Source organism: Hirundo rustica, chromosome Z, assembly GCF_015227805.2.
Source record: "Hirundo rustica isolate bHirRus1 chromosome Z, bHirRus1.pri.v3, whole genome shotgun sequence".
Lineage (NCBI taxonomy): Eukaryota > Metazoa > Chordata > Aves > Passeriformes > Hirundinidae > Hirundo > Hirundo rustica.
The window spans coordinates 29,512,017-29,534,792 of record NC_053488.1 but is presented as its reverse complement, the minus strand read 5'-3'; positions in this window follow the sequence as shown (position 1 = coordinate 29,534,792).

The window sequence follows — 22,776 nt, the reverse complement described above, 5'->3', positions numbered from 1 at the left end:
CTCTGGCAGCAGAGAAAGAAAGCCTGCAGCTTCGTAACAACTCCAAGCCAAGCCACCCTGGCTGAGACCGAGGAGTGGAAAAAAGGACATCTACCAGCTTCCTCTGTCTTTGCATTCTCTTCAGCTCCTGCAGCCTCAGCGCTTGCACGTGGCCCTTGCAAGGCCAGGCGGATTTAACTCTTTCCTAACAAGATAGAACTTTTAAAGCACAATTCTTCCTTGACAGAAAGAATAAAGGAAACAGAGGGTACATAGAACAGACACTGAATGAAGTCAGTTAGATTAGAAGTGAAAGAATTAATAATATTGGAATAGGATTGAAGAAGTGGACATTTTTAACCGGACTTCTCTAAGGTAAATTATGAAGAAATTAATTGTTCTTTGCAGCATGTTAGTGTTGCTGGGTAGAATGCTATTCTAATCAAAATTGAGAACTGAAGTAATTGAGACCTATTTAGGAACTTTGAAGCCCCCGCTCCTGGGTCAAAAAGGTGGTCTCAGACTTTGAGACAAAGATGATTTTAGACTAGAAAAAGTATTTGTAAATAGTACCCCAGATACACTGAAAAGCTTTGCTGATAGAACATCACAGTCTGTGAACAAACTCCGGGCGGCAGCAGATGTGTAACATTGGGAGCACTGGACTATTTTGTCCTGTGGCAAACATCTTCATAAAAAGAGCTTAGAGAGACTCTTCTCCTAAAAAGTAATGAGTAATTATGTCTAAATAGTGAAACTGACTGAAAATCTCAAGCTGTGTCTTTCTATGTTGTTCAATAAGAAAGTTAGTAGTTTGTAAGAGGAAAGAAGCACGTTTTAAAGTGTCATTCTGTTTTAGTTTAAATTTTCTTTTACTCAACTTTCTTTTTTTTTTCTTTCATTCTTTTAGTGTATATTAATAAAACTATTTTGTTAATTTTTAAGCTTAAGTGTGCTTTGTGTTTTTTTCTTCTAATCTTTCCCTCCCACAAAGAGAGAATAAATACTAAAACCCCTACATCTGTATAACTGTATGATGAAGAAATCCTTGAAAGACTTTGTCAGCCACAATTTCTTAGACATTGTTTGCCAGTAGCAACAGAATCTTTCTCTTTTCTCATATGCCATACATTTCCATATTTTATTTTACTTACCTGACAAGAAATCACATGGACAAAAATGTCCAAATCTGATTGTGAAAAGGTCAGGAAATTACAGAATCATTAAAGTGCCCAGGCTGGAAGTGACTCAAAATCTGTGGAGTCCATAGGACAGAGGGCTCCTATTGAACCATCCAGCACCCTGTCCAATTGCATTTGGAAAATGTTAAGAGACAGAGACTCTGACATGCCCCTGAGGATCTTTTTAAAGTGAAGGGTTGTTCTCCCTGTAAAAAAAATTCCTTTTTTATGTTTGATCATTCTTGTGACCTTCTTTTTCTTCTGTCTGTGATTTTCTTGAATTGTGTGGACCAGAACTGGAAACGATATTCCAAGTGTGGTCTGAAAAGCACTGAGAAGATTGGGATGATCCCATTTCTACCTGTGCTAACAATGTCCCTAGGGATCAGGATCAGTTTGACCTTTGTTGCTTCAGTAGCACACTGCTGATCTATGTTTATCTAGGTTATCTATCAGGACTTCCCAGCAAGGCTGCCCGCCAAACTCACAATCCTGTCTTAGACTGAGCTCTTTGGTTATATCATCCCAGGTACAGGCTTTTCACTGGTCTTTTGTTAAACTTCAGACTATTCTTGATAGCTCACTCTTGCAGCCTGTCCAGCTCTTTCTGCAAGACTGGCTCTCCCAGTGATGTGTCCACCACACAGTCTGCTAAGGGTGCTTTCAATCCCTTCATCCAGGGCAAAAGTGACAAGGGGGCCATCTCTGAGGGAGCACCAGTTACAGACTGCCAGCCTGAGTGAAAAACACGCATCACCACTCACTGAATGCAACCTATTAGTGGCTTCCTACCCATCTTGCAGACTACCCATCCAGTATACTATCAAGTTGGATTTTAAGCCTCTGGAAGATTCTTTTTACTTTATTCTCAAGTGTGAAAATCATCCTACAAATCGGCTTTACCCTCCTCAGTGGAAAACCATTTAAACACTTATCTTTTAATGCGGATTTAAACATATAACTTCAGGCATGCAGGCAATTCATAGACCCAAACCCTGAACTTTGGTTCCTATTTGGAACTTTGTAACACTTACTATGATTTGTGGATTTAAATCAAAATACTTTTGTGGGCATATGTCATATAGAGTATATAGCATATAATTTATCTTATGTGTGTCAGCTTTGTTTCCTTCTTATGCAGATGTCACCTCTATAAGCTGCTGATACTTAGGAGTTTGTAGATCTTGCCCTTTTGTCCTATGAAGTATTTCTGACGCACTGTCTGGTTCAGTTCCCTAAATTCCTTCTGTAAACTAAAGCCTAGCTAAAATATGAACAAAGTAAATGAAGCTGGTAAAAACACATCTCTGCAGGTGGATACTTTCACCTATGGCTTGTTAACTGTCCTGTGCAGGAAAAGTCAAGTTGAGGAACTGTGCTGGATGCTTCTACAGCGTTCACTGAATTATTTGTCTTAACCACCAGTTGAAAATAATAGAGAGTACTTTTCTCTCTTGGGTTTAAGCAACATTTTTGATCATTAGAGAACAATTCTAGTGAGTAGACTTGTTAATGAACATATTGCTAAATAAGCAATTTGTGGGTTTATTTGGTGGGGTTGCAGTAGAAAACCCTTGTGTTAAACACTGAGGGACAATGTCCAAAATTACTTCTAATTGGATAGACCATCTCATTGGATATTTTGTTTGTCCTTGTCAACATACACTTGCTTCCACAGTCTTATTTGCTTCACCTATCAGAAAAAAAAATGCTAGTTTTCATTAGTAAAATCCATTTAAAGGTCTACAGGAGGTAAATTATGTTTAAAGTTAGGGGTTTTTAAATTTTATTAGTTAGATTGCATTGTGTCAAAACCATGTTGAAGTCAGTGGCATTTCATTTGTCCTTGATGGTATTGGCACAATCACTCTATGTCTCTCTTCAATATGACACCATTAACCCACTGAGACTAATAAATATTATTAAAAAGACAACAGGCAATCTTTATCTAATTACATTAGAATAAATTCTTACAGTGAGTTCTGTCGTGGTGCCTGTCTCTGCGCCTTTCCCCAACACGCCCACGGGCTAGCTCAGGCACACCGCAGCGGATGTTCTTGGGGTTGGGGTTGCTAGCCACACTAGCTCCCTCTCCCACTTTCCCATGGGGCCTTGGTTCCCCCACTCAGCGACAGACCTCAGTGTGGTAGACATGATGATGGCAGTGAAAGAAAGGCAGACTCTGCGAGAAAGTTAACAGATGAACTTTATTGGGGAGCCCTGGACAGGTCCTCCCCAGCTCTCGGCTGCTGCTCAACAGCCAGACAGAGCTCCCGACAACAGCCAGACAGCTGTTTATATATGGGGGTGGTACAATGGGAGGTAACAAAGGACTGACCAATCAAAACAAACCAAGGCGTGGTTAGGGAATTGAACCATGGACAAAGAGACCAATCCCAGGGGAAGGGAAGGGGATTCCCCTTCCCTAGCCTGTCACTCGACACCCTCCCTGGAACATTCCAGACCCCAGGGCAGGGCCCCAAAGTGACAGACAGGCACCAGAGGGGTAGGAAGGGATGATGGACAGGCACAGGTGAGAGGTAGGAATGATTGACAGAAAATGAACTCTTACATAACAACAACTCCAGGGATAAATCAGCAGGAAAAACTGGGGCATATAGGATGAAACAATTACAAAAATACCATCGTAAAAAACATAAATTCATTGTATAAATCAACTGAAACCTAATAAAACAAATCCTGGATCAACACAGTGTTTTATTTATTACTAGCTTTATTGCTAGACAAAGAGAATGTAAGCAGCAATTTAATTATTTTATCATATGAAAATTAGAGGAGGAACACCAGAAATCAGATAGTGTTATGTATATCCTTCCAAAAACTTTGTCCAATGCTTTTGACTCCCAAGTACAGTAAAGTAAAAGAGGTCAAGCACAACTTTGCATAAAGCAATGCTGGCTGCTTTGGCATACAAAAATAATAGAAGGATACAGTGAAGTTTTTAATAGCACCTGTATTATTTAGGAGGTCGTTAACTTCCCATGTCATACACACAATTTTGAAACTTTACCCTTGTGTAATGGTTTTAATTCAATAGCCGGGCAGAAACACCAATTAATGTAGTGGTTTCACGTTCGCCAAATTCTGGTTGTCAAGTTTAGTGTAGTGGTCTTAGGGTTTATTCTCTTTTTTTGGAAGAAAGATTAGGAGAAAAGCAAAGTAGGCTCAAGCTTAAAAATAAACATATAGTATTATTAACACATACTAAAAAAATGGAAAAAGAAAGTTGGGAAAAAAAACTAAAACAAAACAGATTGAAACTCCAAAAACACTCTTCCCTCCTCCTACAAACTGTTAACTTTCCTACAAAACAACGTAAAGAGACAAAACCTGTGATTTTCAGTCAGTTTCACCATTTGAAAGTAGTCTTTCACCAATCTTTAGAAGAAGTCTCTCTTAGAGTCATGGATCCCACTGACAACATAGAACAGTTCTCTTGTGGGTTTTAAACTGTCACAAAAACAGTCGCCCGGGGAAACCTGCCTTTGTGACCCTCCCAGGAGCAGTTTCCCAAGCTGCTTATGGGTCATGGGGTTTAGACTCTTGCATGCTGGGCGGTCACCTTTTAAAGATTAGTAACTCCAAAGGCAAAGAATTCTTCATCACAAGGAACAGAGATATCTTCTCACTTCTTCACTGGTGCAGAGGGCTTCTCATCTCTACCTCTGTTCAAGCATCTTATGGGATTAATATCACTTAGTCCATCACAAACACCTTTGCTCAAATCCACACACAAATCTAACCAATCATCTCCCCAAATGCGTATCTTTCCCATGACTTAAGGGGATAACCTACATATAGAGTTAATTTCCATGGCTCAGTAAGAATGGAATTACAAACTCCTCAACTCCCTGTCCGCAATAGTCTTTTCACTCCCGCTCCACTGACTTCATGCTGTGTCCTTTCTATGTTCACTCTGTCTCTTTCTTTTCTCTCTCAGGGAAGGGTTAGGCCTTGGAAGCTTTGTTTTGCCAGGAAAGGGTTAAATCTGCCCAGGGTCTTTTTCTCTCTCTCGCTTCAGCTCATGGTGTTAGATTTTCAAGGCCACGCTGGTGAGGGGGGGAAGAACTCACGCAAAAAGATCAGAGATCAGAGCACCTGGGCAGTCCGGAATCAAAAAACCAGGCAGGATCATAAATGCCTTTTTTGCCCGCCCCTCAGTGTAAATCGGGCCCCAGCCCCGCCGGGCCCGTGGCTGGTATCAGGGCCCCGGCCGGCAGAGCCTGCCCGGCCCCCACGCACAGCCCGGCCAAGGGCCCTCCTCTGGGCCCGCCTCAGCCCGGCCCCGGCTGCCCAGCCAGGCAGCAGGGCCCGGATGACCCCCGGCTGCCGTGCAATGTTATCTCTCCTCCCCCCCGCCGGGAGCAGATGGAATCTGGCTGGGCCTCAGGGCAGCTCCCCACTCCTCCCCCCTTTGGAGGGGCACCAACTCGATGTTAACCTGTTAAGCCAGACAGCAGGTAAGAGGCTGACCTGCAGGAAGTCAGGGGTTTATATATGGGTACTGCCCAAAGTGGCAATTGACATTCTCAGTGGTCAAAATAGATGTCAATATCCCAAACAAACCTTCTGATAAGTCCCTGTCCTTTCTAAAGCAATGCCCAGGTCCTGACAGGGAAAAAACACTCAACATTCTTTCCTAACTAAAAACCTGTGCAAACCCATGACATCTTGCTATCCTGCAGTTTTCCTCCTGGGACTGTCAAATACTTGAGTACAATCCTGATCTGTTATTCAGTATACTAGAAAGTGAAAAGAACAGAACTAGCTTCCTTTAGGAAATAGGATATTTTCTTTGCAATAGAACTACACTGATGGAGGAAATTATGATGATAAGTAAATCAAGTTTCATTTCTTCTCTACAGACTTACTAATAAATACATTAGTGAGATCATTAAAACCATCATTGTAGACACTTTGACCCTTCATCCTTGCTGAAACGTCAACATTTTTGCATATCAGGTCCATAAAGATGTTTCCAAACTGTTACCTTACAGTAATATAATCTCAGAGAGATACAGTGTGATGTTATAATGCTGAACAGTCTTGGAAGATGACAATCATGAACCTGAGAAGCAGGCATTATTTTCATGATATGACAGTAGAGTGTAGTTGATAGCAAAAGAAAGTAATGAAGACTTATTGAAAATTCTGTATACACAGGGGCAAACCCATGATCTGAGGTCGCCTCTGAAGTGGAGGGTAGGAATTTGCTGATGGCTTTGTTTAACATTACATGCCAAACGATTTATAGACTTATTAAACAAATGAATGAAGCAATTAGAGTGGTTATTTATTTTACAAACTTTGATATGGGCCGACCATGAGCATGGTTTGATGTGGGCCAGACATGATGACAGAATACAGAAAAGATGTGATAACAGAGATTTAAGGTGAAACCTAGGACATTTTTAGAATTAAGGAGAAAGAAGCATGGAGACACAACAGTGAATAATGTATTGGTGTGCATCTGCATACTCATTTCTCTCTTGAGCTAAGTAATCTCCTGACCTGCTGCCTCTATGCTTTTGATTCACTATAAAATGCCACATCTGAAAATACAGGTTATGTCTTCACTGGATAAAGCCTCAATGAAGGTATACTGGAAGATAGCCCACTGAGGTAGCTCATTTACATTTTTCTTGTACCGAGTTCTACTAAAACAACTGTTTTATAATATTGTCCCTTGACAATATTAATTTTAAATTGCAATGTGTCTCTGTATGTTTCAGTATTTATTGTGGCTTAAGTGTCACTTGGCCAATATTTGCTCTCTGTCATAGTGGTAGACATCAAGGGGAAAGAAAGATCACAGATCAGTCAAGGTGACACAGAATATACCACAATGTATTCCAACTGTTCATGCAAACATTCCCTCTGATCTGACTTCCATGCTCAAGTCTTTTCCATAGTGCAAATATACTCTGAAAAAGACATCTGCTGCCTTTGAACACTTTCATGGCTTGCATCCAGCTTTCATTTGGCATTTCTGTAGTGGTAACTTGCTTTCTCTATATTGGTAGTAAAGCATTGCTTATTGAAGTGTTTCTAAATATGACTCCAAGTGACTTCCAATTCACATTCATCTCTTTCTTAGTATATATATATCTGTGTGTATATAGATATAGATATAGATATAGATATAGATATACTGATGAAGATGACCAGGGCCAAACACAATACTATATTTTCCTTTCTTTTACAGGGTTATGTTGTTGGGCTACCTGTGTTGAATATGCATTACAAGTACTGAGAAATAAGCAGCCTACTTGTAAAATAAAACTGAAGGTTTTTGCTATTAGAAAATTGGGTTCAATATGAAATTTAAATAAAATTTGTTAAAGGAACAAGCCAAAATCCCTAGTGGATTTTGTAAAATCCAGTAACCAGAAAAACAAGTATTAGCATCTCCTGTACTTTCTCATGTATTGACATTTTGATTAATGATTGTATTTATCTCTGTAAAAGGCTGGAATGATGTCACTAATCACTAATTTTTGATTAGAAAATCAACATTTTTCTAAAAAAATTGTCAGAAGTGTACCATTGCAGATTGCTTTCTGATTCTGATTTTTTGACCACTGAATTACTGAAACCATTACTACTGCATAAATATGTTAATAATTTTCTATTCTCCACTGTTTGTTTGGGTTGGGTGTTTTTTTTTTTTTTTTTTCTCTCCAGTAATATGCAAATACTGTTATTATCTTGCAGACACATTCAGATGGACAAGGACACAGATATTTTTATCTGAGTCCTTTCAGACCTATCAGCAATTGCCTTTCAGTCTCTGCAACTCTAACTTGCAGCTCTCCAATAGAGTTTAGCTGTGTTTCTAGTTTGCCTTGTAATGCCACCATTACTTTCTCCAGTTCTTTCCTACTAGTGTAACATTTGAGTTCATTTTTATGGTTTGTTTTCCTGGAACACACCCAAGCCCTTCAAATACAGTCTGGTATGCTGTGAACATGTCAGCATTCACTTCTTCCTGCTTTACAATATTGACTCTACATTTATGCTTGTTACTACTGTCACAGCAAGAATTGCTTATAAGCCAAACACCACAGTGTGAAATAAGTGTTTTCTTCTCTTCTCTCTATATAGAAAGTACAGTTCAAGTAAAATTTCCCAGATGCTTGCCTTTCCTTATATGAAAGATGACGTGACACTGAATTGGGCTGTGCAGCAGTGATTCCTGGCAAAGTCTCAATGATCTGGTCCTCCTTTGAAGTATCACAAACAAGCACATTCATAATTATCACACTTCTCTTACCGTCACTGCACATTTTTGATAAACAGTTGTACTGGCTAGATTTCCAGCAATTACATTCAGACCCAAAATATTGTGTGAAGAGTGTTTTTTGTTCACCATCTGCTATCCTCTCTCATGTGTCAGTTGTGCAATTCTAGTGAACTTTTATGTATAACTTCCTGCTTTTAGTCATAATTGGACTTCATCATCTTTCCTCTCTCACACCATTTGGTGGGCAGAAGTGTAAAGCACTGAAATGAGCACTGTAAGCTATCCATTACAGCAAGCCTGAAGATGGTCCTTGTTTTTCATAGGGTAGGTATACAAACAAGGTTGTGATGATTTTCCCCATATGTTACAGAACAAGTATTCAATTTCTTCTTATAAAAAGGATAAGTTCTTAAAGACTGTCCTCTGTACTTAGGAAATGTTTGGCCACAGTGACTTGTCGTGCAATATGTGCAATGGTTCTCCTAAAGACCTGCACACAATAGAATGATTCACATCACAGTTAAACTTAGAAGGCATTTTCAGGTGGTTTCGTATGCAGCTGTAATTGTACTATATTTTCTTTTGTGCAAAAAAGGAGAGACCCACACACACTTATTGCTGATAGTGCTCTCAAATATTTTTTGTGTGTACCACAATAAATCTGCTTCCAATAAATGAAAGATGCTTCCTTTAAAAAAAAAAAAAAAAATCTGTTCTTTTTAAACACAGATTTTCTTTTACCACATGGAGAAATAACATCACATATTTTCTTCTGGAATATGTATGTAATGCTTTTATGAAATCCGTCACAGAGTGTGATGGTGATATATCTGTATGAGCAAAACATTGCTTAGTGACACACGATCAGGCATGAATTTCCTAAGCACAGTGGGTAAAGTGAGTGGATTGTAATTCTTCTTCTAAGATTTTTGTTGTAAGACACACTTACACACTTCACACTCATGTGAACCAGCCACTGCCCCACAGACCAGGACAGCCCAGTCCAGCATGACAGGTCCAGGACACCCAAGCCAACATCTGGACAAATGACCTCCATACACCACAGCTGCAATGCAGGCTTTGCCTTAATACAGTGTGGGACACCTGTTGAAATGTGTCCCTAACTGATGAACTGCTGGTTTTGCTGTTATTTTGCACATCAGGTATCCAGCATGCACTGAGGACGTGGCTCAGGGCCAGTCTCTGTGATTCCTCATCTGAGACCATTTGGCAGCTGTCACCAGGGGTTTTGTCATCTGCTGTTCCATTGTTCCAGATGTCTTACACAAATTTGAAGCTTGCATTGGTTATGTGACAATTTTTTTTTTTTTTCTGTTGCTTCTTTGTTTTCCAACTCATATTTTGATGATCTAATCAGTTAGAAATGGGCAAATTTTGTCAGTTTCCTTTATTTGGGCCCTCAGGTAGGCTTTACCCCAGCAGCTGCAATGTTTACTTACATTGTGTAAAAGTTTGTTCTGAACTTAATTTTCTTGGTGACAAGCTGTCACTCATTGCACTCTGCTTTTGTAATCGGATGTCAAATTTTATTTGTGCATTTTAAGTAAAATGGTCCCTGCATTCAATTTCTATCATCACAGTTTCCTAAATGTGTAGAAACTCTCAGTAGATGCATGGATATTCAATATGTTTCATATGTCATCCTTATTAAAAGTGTTTGATCCTGAACACGTTTTTCATACAGGCAAAACCAAATTTGTTATACTCTTACTCAAGAGAGTAATTATTTTGATTAATTTGATTATTATTTATGTCAATGTTCTTATACAGAATCACAAACTGTACTCATGAATCCAAAACGTGTGAATTACTAGAAAAGGAATGGAGGATGGGAGCATTTCCAATCTCACCTAATTTCAGAACCTGAAAATTATAGCAGAGTAGATCTGGCTACTTCCATTCAGTGAATGCATATGAAATATGAAAAGACATTTCTCAGTTTGAAGGAAAAATGTGATCATAACTGCAACCAAAAAAGATCACTTAAGATGTGTAATCTAACCTTTATGATATGCCAGATTAATTTTTGCTATTATCTTAATCAGAAAAGGGCAGATTTCTCTTTTTTTTATAGTAAATTAAGTGTTTTGTTAATGAATAATTCATCATAAATGTATTTAGTTACTTCCAGTAATGATGTAATGAGTCTGGGACTTTGAGGGTGGAGACGATGCAACGAGGTAGTATATTTTAACTATATTTAGTAGCCTATACAATATATCACCAGCAAACTTGTAAATACCAAATGCACTGCTCTTTAGCCTTCACCTATGCTTTATTAATTGCTATACTTTCAGTAACCTTATAAATGTATATGAAATATACATTCATTATGCAGTAAATGATTGAAGTTCAGTAATGAGTTTTCCTTTAAGCATAATTTATGATTGGCCTTGGCAGGCTAATACCTGGAAACTGTTTCCTGCTTCTGCCAAAGGGTGCATAAATTTTTACCAAAAAAAAGGAAAAAGAAAAGAAAAGAAAGCTTACAGGATAACTATGGAACTGTAGTTTATCCAATGGGCATTATGCCTAAGCTCAGAAAAGTAAGCCTCAAAATCTTGTAGCACACATTTTGTACAATTGTTTCTAAGCATCACTGATTTTACAGGTTTTCTGAACAAAGTCCTTTTCCAACTCTCTCGCAGAAAAAAATTTTAAGTATAGAGCTCGTGTAAGTATTTCAAGTATGCAGTGTGTTCCACTTGAAAATCTTGTTGACAGCTGAAACAGAAGGAAATATGAGTATACAGTTAATAGGGAATATGATTGAAACTTGTCATCAAAGTGGTCTTTGCTAGAGTGACAATAAAAGGTTTAGCAGGCAATTTTCCTATTGAACATATTGATCATCAGAAAGATCTTAGCTCACTGCAGATTTAACTAACTTCTTAGAAAATTATGAATTGTAGCCAGAAAATTAATTATTAGAGGAAACATAATGAAGAAAGGAAGAAGTAGAAGAGAAAGGGTGAAAGGAAAGGGAAGGAAAAAAATTTGTATACTTTTAAATTTTCAAGTACATTGAAGAAAAACTAAATAAGCAACCCTGTAAACTAAGATGAAAAAAACACTTAGCATCCATTCAAAATATTTTAGCTGGCAGAATTCCATATGGGATTTTAAACAAATTTGAGTAATGAGAATGATGCAGAACAGACTAAGGAAACAGACCCTCACTGTACCTGCCTATTCCCTGTGCTAGAAAGTGCAGGGCTGACTTTCTGTGCATTGTTAAATGTCTCTGCATGCTCACAAGCAGTTTTTGGATGTTGCTCTGTGCTTTCAGGTTTGTTCATGCCACCTCCTTACACTACTGCTTGATATCTGGACTACCTGGTTACTGATGACAAAAGTAACTTTGCAGACAGCATTTAGTCAGATGTCACTCCCTTCCAAGGAAGATTCAATAATTCTTAGGATTCTAAAGGTCTGCACCATGTCCTTGATTTACCTTATGCTATGGAGACTTGGCTTGGATCCTTGTTAAAGGATCATGTTGATTTCTTGTCTGAATCTCAATAATTGCCTAAACCCCAAATTTCTTAGGTATAGTGTGGCGGTGCAAGAATTGTTTTATCAAGTTCTTAAGTAATTTTTTAAGTTTCATAAGAAGTTTTATGTTATAGTTTGTTCCACTGTGCCCTCAGTTTCTGTAACGGTTCCTCCCTCATGAGTGTGCTGTATAGCAAGTTGTTTTATGTCAATCATCCCACCCCCCTACCTGTCCTTGTCAATCCTCTCTCCCCCCGGCTCTGGGGCATCCTGTCTGTCACTTCGGGACCCCTTCCGGGACTCCGGAATTTCCCAGGAGAGGCATCGAGTGATAGGCTGCTGCCTGGGAAATCCCCTTTTTCCCCCTTGTGAGTGGTCTAATGTTTACAAGTGGACACCCCCTGTTATCCCCCCGAATTCCCTGATTTGCTGACCTGTTGTTGCCACCCCTGAATCCTCCCCTGTTCATAAGTTCAGGGAGGGAAACTCAAAGGGGCTCTCTCTGGGCGGTTTGGAGAGTGGTGGAGCTCCTGCCGCTCGGACTTTAATAAACCATCATTAAACCTGCCTAGCAGAGAGGCGACCTGTTGTCCGCCGCTGCAGTCACGACGCAATCAAGGCCAGCCGCCGGTGGGGAGCCGAGACCCACAGGAAGATGTTGCCGGCTTGCAACCCCGACCAAAACTCTTTGGCCGCTGTGAGGATCTGAGCCAGTCAGTGGTCAGCGCCTGCCAGGCGTGGAAGGACACAGCCACAGTATAGCAATGATGGAAGGACAGGTATATGCCTGGGTCCTGCTAACATGCTGCTGCTGTCCCAGTAAAAGGTTGCAAACTCTCTTCAATGAGGAGCAGACAGATAGAGCATCTCAGTTTTGTGTGGGAGAAGCTTTTAGTAATCCAAATGTCTTATTACTCGCAATTTTTTTGAACTGTGCATAGGAGCATACCAGGAAAACGTATTTATTACTCTAAAAAGAGTTCAGCATCTGTTTTTCCTCACTCAAAACCACTTCCACAACTTTTGGCTTAACTGATTCACTTTCGGCAGATGGAAAATACCAAATATACTTGGCTTATAAGGAAAATGTTAAAGAATGCTTTTTAATATAAAAAGTTGCTTCTTTCCATTGCATAAAATGTTTCAGTTCTTACTAAATATGTCTAGATGCCAATCAGATAACAGAAAAAATTGCCTTTTGAGTACCCTGGGTTTTGGCCTTGCAACAGTTTATCCTTAATGATGTGCAGATGACCAGTCCCTCATATGGAGCAAGGGGCCTCCTCAGAAGTTAGAGCTCACTGATGATATAGCTCCAGACTGGGCTAACAATAAGTAAGTTCTTTTTCTGCGTAATTCATAGATGGAGCACTTCCATGTGTGTGTTAAGCCATGAGTGAGAAAGAGGTTCCTATACAGGAATATTAAGTCCCCAAGTCAAGACCTGTAGAAGTGCCTATACTTTTCTTAAGACTTTTCTATGGCTGCTGTAAATAGTGAAAACAAAACCTTTCAGACCCATGCTGCTTCAGATCACATCTAAGAACAGACCCACACTAGAACAGACAAAGAAGGTATGATGTTCTCTACTTTATTAAGTGTACAGTTCTTACTAGGATTCTTTTTTGACATTTTTCAATTCAGTTACTGCTCATAAAAGTGAATCCAGTAACCAGAAAGATGAACAGAAAATATATTTTAAGGAGATTATGTTTTAATTCAGTATTTTGGACTTTCAGGAAAATTTGGCAAAGCTGAAATGAATTTTCAGATTTGTTCTATATGAATCTGTGTTTCTGCTAAGAGCTTAAGCTGAGAAATTTGAGGCAGTTTTATTCACACTGAATAATCCAGCTTGAAAATAGAGAATATTAAATAGTCTCATTCTGTCTACTGAAGTCAATATTGTAGAGTTGTTGGGTTTTTTTTTTCTGAAAACAGTTATGTGTTTTCTGAAAACACTTAACCTATACAAATGTCAAGGCTTAATTCTACTTTAAATTCTTTTATATCCAGAAATGACCTAGCATGTCTGGAACTGTTCTGAACTTTTGGCAGTATAGGAAGAAGGTGGTCCTAAGTGAAGGAAATGCAAGTGATTTTTGTAACTTGTTAATAGTTCTTAATATATACAGTTGTCTGAGAGCTCTTTGCTTATTAAAGAAAATATGGGTATTGATCTAGTATCGATACCCAACTGTGACGGACAAAAGATCTCTAACAGTTTAAAGTTAGAAAGTGTATGTTTATTACAGCGCCAGACAGTGTGCAGGATAGCTCCCAAATACACACCACAATTTACAGGTGATCAGAGTCCTTTTATTTACACAAGCATTGAATACCTAAAACACAAAAGCATATTCATAACCCTGGTACATCCCATTCCTGGCTTTGTATGGTAATTAGTTAAAAATCCATTAAGCATGCATAGTTTGTTCTTTGAAATGGGTTGGTGGTCCTTTTCATGGTGAGGAGTCCCCAAAATGAGGAAGTGAAGAAGTCTTCTTCATTCTGACCTTTCTACCTTTTCAATGCAAAGTGATAAATGAACCCTTGATAGGACTCTTATTTCCTGTCTTCGTGACTGTTCAATGGGTTTCTGGGCAGAGGAGGCCTACAGTCGTCTTATGTTCCTAAAAGCTATTTATCAGTTTCTGTATTCTTCATTATAAACACAGCTAATCAAACATAAAGTTGACAAGTAATCAGTTATTCTAATATGGAAGAGTGATCCCAAACCCAGTTTCTCTTAGTTTATTACTAACTTTTAAGTTCAGCAAAGCTTATCTCTAACTAAAATCTTAACCCCTATAAAATCCTTAATTCTCTAAAGTTTATGTCTCACTCTTGTAGTATTTGCTAATTATTTTCATATTTATTAATTGTTATCCTGGGGCTGTATCATAAGACCTCTCATATGCTTCTACCTTGTCTTTGCACAAATTAAAAAGTCCAGGTTGCCATTTCCTTTACAGAAAGGCAATATATTTTACTTCAATTGCACTCTTGTTACATAAAACATGTTTTTATATGTATGTATGTGTGTACGTGTGTATGTGTATGTGTATGTGTATGTGTATGTGTATGTGTATGTGTATGTGTATGTGATGTGTATGTATGTATATATGTATGTATGTATATGTCAACTCTGTTCCTTAACATATTCCTTTAATGAAAGTGAGCAAAATTTTCGTGCTCTTATGATTCTGATATGCATTTTGGCACTGCACATTATCTCATGTTTTGTCTGTTCACATACTCTACATCTCCTTCCTGACTTGCAGCTGGAAGCCCAGGACTTAGAATATAATGACTTGCTTCAGGCAGTAATCACGGAAGTCAAAGCTTTACTGGGTGGTATCCTCTCCTGGAATGCAATCTGTGGCAGGTGATCAAGGACAAATAAGAAGCGAGGTATTTTCACTCTGACAGCTTCAGCCACAAGATTGTGGCCAGTTGTAGAAAAACAGTTTGGAATTAGAGGTCCTCTCCAACTTATTTTCTTCAGAGTATGTGACAAGGCAGGATGTTGTACCTGTTCAGAAGTTCTAGCAAAACTCCTGAAGTAGAAGGGCTGAGTGGAAACAAGAGGAACCAAGTGGCAGGAGTGGCTGAATGAGATGTACCAAAAGGTTCAACTTAGAATTAAGAAAGATATGAAAAAAGTCAAAGCAAAACTAAAGAAAAGGAGAATGCTAAACATATTTCCCATTCTTCTGTTTGGTTTAGGGGTGAGGGAGTGTTTGGGGGCAGGATGTTTTTGCACTCTTTTTGCTGCAAGGGGTGATCAGTTGAAAGGAGAAGAAATAACATATGGTTCTCAGGAAGAATTACTAAGAAGTGCTGGGGCTGTCATTGAAAAGACAAAACTGAGGAGTTGGTGACAGTTACAGCTTTTCAGCACTTTCACTTTTCCAAACCAAGCAACCAAAGGGAAGTATAATTCTTCAGCACTTAAAGCTCCTTAAATTGATATTTTAGGAGTAATTTCTTTGATTTCTGGCTTTTCACATAATTAAACATATTTCATAAGGGGAACCACTACAAGAAAGTTCATGACATCCATTAAATGAAACATAGCCCGTGAAGATACCTGACTAGACAACTCCTGACCACAGAAGGAGGTATTAAAAAACTGTCCAACTGAATGAGATACTTTACCGTGCCAGCTTCAATCTACCATTTCTATCAGCCCTAATTATAGTCAGCTAATTCTGTTAGCTACTTTAATAGATTTTAAACTACAGTACTTACAAGCTAAGAGCAAGTACTGCCCTTTAATGGACTTACCATTTTCAGAGCAACCTTTTCATTCTATGAAGAAAATAACTATTCATTATTTTTTGCCATGATGGAAGTTTGTTGAGGGTTTGTTTGGGTTTTTTTGTTTGTGGGTTTTTTTTTTTTTTTCTTTTATTAGAATATCTTATACCAAAAACCAAATAGCATTTCGTTTACTTAACAATATTTGCAACGTGCAATCAGACAAAAACAAAACAAAAACAAAACCAAAAAAACCCAAAAACAAACAGAAAACCCCCAAACAAACAACAAAAAGTGAAAAACCATATGTGAAAAGGCTAGAAAAGGCTTGATATTCAATTCTCAGTAAGGTACAGAAGTCAATGTAATAAGATATTGTGCTTGCTCCATCACACCAAATGGCAGACAAAGTGTACCTGCAGGCTGTTTTTAAATGTTAGATTGCTATTCAGAGAAGTGATTTTCTCCACTGTAGTCAGCAACTTGGCAAACCAGAACAAAATTCAATAATTTTTCCTTCTTTGGAAAGAGAATAAGAATAGAAACCATAAAGAAGAAATGAGGCTGAACCAAAAAATCTTCATCTGAGTTAGCTCATTTTTAGGGGAGTTTGAAAACATTTCTACTAAAAAATCCTCAAACTTATACTACCTATATTATTCCATGTGTCTTTTTGATCATACAGGTGTGTGACAATTATACATTATGACTAAACTGTCAGGTGAGAATTGCATTTAGGAAAGTAATGGTGCTGTTCTGATGCAATATCTCAAGAGGCAATTCTTGATACCTTAATTCAATACAATACAATATTATTGAAAGGTATGTTTCCATCAAATATTCCCACAAAAGTCAATACTTGTTAAAAGGGGCATTTTCTACACAGAAGTACATCTGTTTCTACCTGACCTTTATAGACATTCCATATACTTATGTACTGATTTAAATCTCATACTTGCACCATTCAGATATAAAAGCCAGAATGTTGCTTCCTCAGTGATGCAAAGCAGGCTAGAATGTAGAAGAAAGGAAGGGGACAATGGCTTCCAGTTGTGATAAAAGTGTGTGTGTGTGTGTGTGTGTGTGTGTGTGTGTGTGTGTGTGTGTTGGATAAACTTTTTGGATTATGTCAGTACTGTGTGCCATGCATCTATGCAGGCCTGTATACACAAGCAGTAACATTCTTAGAGGGGTATAAACACACAGAAGAATTACAAGGGGCGTCTATCCTTAAACAAAAGAATCATTACAGCAAAACAGTTTGATGAAATGTGAGCTGGAAAGTGATGTTATCAACAACTGTGGAAAAAGTTTATTGCAGCAAGCACATTTCTGATTCTGAATTTCACATTTCTTTCTGCTTAAATATACCAAAAAGTTGTAAAATTTAGAAGTTGCGGCAAATAATATTTTAGCCTTTAAAACACAGAACACAGAAATTCCCATAAAATTCTGGGAAAAGGAAACCAAGGGCTAGCCCAGAAAATGAACAGGAGAGGCAGCAGAAGTTTCCAAAGCAAGAAAAGGAGCATTGAGGACTGAAGGATTTATCTAAACAGGCAGTTCCACTGTCCTGTTGCTGTAGCCTAAAAGAAGGGAATTACTTCCTATTCATTTATTAGAAGCTTCACTCTGTTGTCTTGCAGTCCTGTAAAGGGCATTGTCTTCCTTCTGCCTGGAGTTGTCATGCAACAGCACTGACAAACACTTTAAGAGGAGCCAAATTAAGATGGAGGAGGACACCATAAAAAGCAGAGTGACATGACAGTAGGAAGCTGGAAAAAAAAGAAAGGAGAAGGAAAAAAATTGGGCAAAGAGAGATAAGAAAGAGATCAAAGAGTAGAGACAACTGGAGAAATAAAACAAATAAATTGGCAGAAGGGAAGAAAATGGAAACTTTTGATGGAATAAACCTTCAACCCACAGCCATCTGTAAATAAGTTCCCAAACATACTCAATTCCTGTAACAAAGCTTTTTTCATTTCTTGATGTTATGCTTACCTGTATAAAGGACAACCACCCTGCATATAAATCAGGCGAAGAAATTAGTAGTATTAGGAGAACTGAAAATTAGAACCCTATCATTAAACATCTAACTCTAACAGAACAAAAAAGAATAATAATGTAATTAAAGTTGCTACACACATTTCTTAGTTTGTTCCTGCTCTCTTGGTGATATGGTCACCTTTTCCAAAGCCTGTGCCTGGAACTGGTGATGGAACAGGTGTTATGGAGAGGCATCAGCATCTGAAGTCCTCTGCCGAAAGGAATATGACATTCACATTGATCCCTTCTGGGACCCCTTTGGAGTGTTTTTTAAATGTTTAATAATGCCCTTTTATATCTTATATCTTTCCCTTTTTTCAGGAAAGAATTTAGAATTCATTATATATGAATTCACTACATGATGCCCTTATGTTTGGTTAGTACTATCTGTTTCTTTTTTTTTTTTTTTTCTTTTGCTAAACCATATATCAGTTTTCTGCAGTTCCATATCTGCATCTCTCTTAGTGACCATCACTGACTTGCTTAAGTCTTTCTGTTCTTCAGTGCCAAGGCTGTGCCCCATGTCTTATCATCCCGTGACTGTTCATTTTAGTGCTCCTTTATACAGCATCTCATATCTTCACTTATGCCAGTGCTTCTCTGCTCTACATCACTGTGTTACAATTGTAAAATTTTAATTTTACACTAAATAGCCACTCATTAGAGCTATCTGTATAAAATTCAAAGGAAAATACTGCTTTCAGTTACACCAGCCTGTCATCAGACAGTTGGAAAAACCTGGACACAGCAAGTCTCTGCAAACTCAGCCGTTGCAAACTCCATACAAAGCTGGCAGTTTGTTACTGTTAATCACAACACTGTTATGAAGCCATAGGACTACAGTGTCTTCTGTAATCCTGCCTTCTGTTCTGTGATGCCACTGTTTCTGGGTTTCTTCTGCCCATATGTGTATTGTGAAATTGTACAGGTGGTACCTGGGCACCTGAATGAATTAGTCCTTGCTTGGCTGGAGATAAATGGAAATTCATCAATGCCAAATATTGACATAGTTATAACTCACACAACACTTGCAGAGTGGAAAAAGGCAACTGTTACAGTACTTTAAATATGATACAGGCATTTTGAAAGTGTTTAGCAATGACATGGCCTACCCAGTGCCCTTGGATAGGCATCAAGATTCTTGTAGGTTAATGAACAGGGCTGGAGAATTTTGAAACAACCCATAGGTCTTGTACTAGTTCTTTAAGAGTTGTTAAGAAAGTGGCCATTTCATCCAACTGCTCTTGCCAAGGACTTCCTCCTGCTGGGCTGATGAAGCCCAGACATATGTGCCCAGGAACATGGGGTCTCTGTCCAGCCTAAGGGATGCATCTGCTGCTGTCCCATTTGCTGGTTCAGCCAGAGGTGAAGCTGAGCACATATCTACACATATCTACAAATGTAGACATGAACATGGACATGCACAGAGGAGGCACACACAGAATGTTGAAATGGTGGCCAGAGGGAAGACGATGCCTTCAACATCACCTAAAGATAGGAATCACATAAAACACAGATAGGTGAGTCCCCTCATTCTCTTGGGCTGGAAGACTCAGAATGTCACTAGTGCTGTACAAACAAGACACTATCCAAGTTTACAAGCATATACACATTTGCAGGTCTTCAAGTGTTGTCACATCTCCTGTGTTCATCCACTGACTCTGCCTGTATCCTGGACCCGCTTTATGGGCCCCTTGCCCTCTGGCTGGTTAAGCTCAGTGCTCTCTAGAAAACTCTTGGCATTTACATCTTTGTTCCACAAACACTCCCATGCTCACAGGTCCCCCTGGCTAGCTAGTGAATATACCCACACACACATCCTTCCCACGTGGTTACTGGGTTTAGGGAAGATACTGCCACTTTACACTCACCAGCTGACACAAAACCTGTGGGCTATGACCAGGAGTCTGCTTCAGCTGCCAGCACTGAGCATCCCAATCAAGTCTTGTCATGTAAATTTTTCCACAGGTGGTATTTTGGGGGCTCAAGCAAATGGAGGTTAAAGGCTCCAACTCACTCCAGTCCCTGATATTATGACACCGCTCTCTCCAGTAGCTGGGACTGAGGGTTAGAGTTCCTACAACTTCAGCCTGACTCCTGCGGCTGGTCCCAAATTTTACTCACACACAGAGGTCTTGCCTGTAGTCCTTGCACTTAGTCCTTGCAGCACACTTGTGAAGAGATTGAGGCATGAGATCTTGCAGAGATAATTGAGAAAAATTTAGCAAGAAACACAAGTTAGAACAGACTGGTGATGAGGTGCAGGGCGTAGAGAGAAACAAGTAGAGACTTGTCCTGTTTTAATAGAGTGACCACCCTCTTTTATAATTCTTTTCTACCTGCCTCTACTGTTTGTCCTTGTGGTTCTCCTTCCTTTTCACATCCCTCCATGGGTTTGTATAACTCTCCCAGCCCAGGTGCCAGGATCTCTCCTGGTTTGTAATAATATCTGATGCAAAGTTCAGGCTGATCTTCCTTCAAAGAGCATCTGCAGTTTCCTGCTAGCCCATCAACTGATGTGATTGGTGAGGTTGTCTCTTGTCATTGTCTCCATTTTTGGCTTGTTAGACATATGTGTCTGTATATATTATTTCTGGCTTCCCTTTTTCCACTCAGTTTCCCACCCAACCACATCCACAATCAGAAAACTGTGTTGGAACAAACATTCTTGTACTTTAACATGTCCTCATCAGTTGCTGTGAATGGGCAGACTTGATGTCTCTCACTGTTTCCTATATTAATCAGGTTTCTGTCTGAAGTTTCTTGTTTTAAGTTTCCTCCCTTCCTTATTACCTACTTTTCCCATAGAAAAGGGCCCTTGACCAGATGCCTTTAAAGGAGCTGTTTCCTGCACACCACAACAATATCTAAAAAACATAACATAAACAAATTGCTGCAATGGCTGCTGATAAACTGTTAAGTCAGCATTGCCTACATTTGATGAGGTGGTTTAAGTTCAGCTATTTCAGTGTTTCTTGGTCAATGGTGAAGTGAAAATTACGGGTTCTTCTCTGATAGTATAACAATGAGAAACATTCAAAACAAGTATGACTATGTGAACTTAAACATGAATACAGCTAAATAAATTCATTAATATTTAATATTTTATATAGTTTAAGCTTGGATTACTCCCAATAATAATTACTAATAGTTTAATTGATTTTGGCCTACACTAACACCATTTCATTATAGCACCTAAATTTAGTGGTTTCCTTTCCATTGTTTACTCAACAACAACTCAACATATCTACACATGCAAGGAGTTACCATAAAATTCTCTCTCACTCTCTCTCTTTCTTAATCCATGTCTCTTTCTCCCCCCAGGGATCTTACAGGTTTTCAGCTAGATGTCCCCCTCTTTTATTTAGAAAATAATTATTATTCCAATCAACCCTGTACCAAATCTCAGGCTGTGTAGCTGAGAACTCCTCTAGGCTTCCTAAATGAATGAATTTGAGAAATAAGACATCTGGGTAATGTATTCATTTTTTCAAATGATTTGGGTTTTCCCTATTGGGTGACTATACCACTTCGTACAATATTCTATTTAACTATAATTTCTTATTGTCCTCCAAAAAACTTAACTTATTTTGAAGTCTGCCTTTCCAGTTACTGATGTTGCCAGATTTTCCTGACTTGGCTGCAACATCTAGCTATGCATTGGAAGACAAGATGGCATTGTTTGAAATTAAACTTCTTACTTTCTTCATGATTCATGTAAAACAACTACAAAGACCATTACAGTGGCACTGCCCATTTTCTAATTGGACCTGTCTTATGAGACTGAATCATAAATTTTCAGGAACTCCTTTAACATAGTTTCTAAATCTATTTCCATGTGAGTTAGGGTAAAATTTGCATTGCCCTGAATTACACCAGAGAAAAAGTAACAGGCTGAATCACTTTTAAAAATTTCTGCATAGTTGAATTTCATGTCTATAAAGTCTCACCAAAGACTGACTGGGGCTACCCAAGAGTTTTTTTTTACTTCACCAAGCATATCAGCGCAAGGGATAAAAGGAAAAGTTCACTTCCATTTTTGATATGGTTAATTATGGATGGATATTATCAGGAGAAAGTATAGTGACAGCATGCAATATTCATTACTCTACAATTATCTTTCCTTGACTCTCATACTACTTGAGTCTCTTGGTCAGATTGCAGAAGGGTGCTATCATGCTGCAGAAAATTATCATGTCCAACTCCCAGTGCTCCTCTCCTAACCTATGACTTTAACTATCAATAGTCGCTAATTGTAATTATTCAGCTTCCCTATAACAGAGTGTCTGGGGAAGAAGAGCACTGCTCTTCATTGCAACTGAACAATTTATAACATAAAAGCTAAAAATTATTCCTTTGCTATATATCACATCAAATTCCCTAGTTTTAAGGAAAAGGATACATTTTTGGTGTATACTTTCTTTCTTTTTGAAATTGAAATGGTAGGTTTAGAAGCGGAATATTAGAATTATATAAAGTACCAAATAACTGACATTTGTAGAAGATAGTTTTAATCAGAATACATTG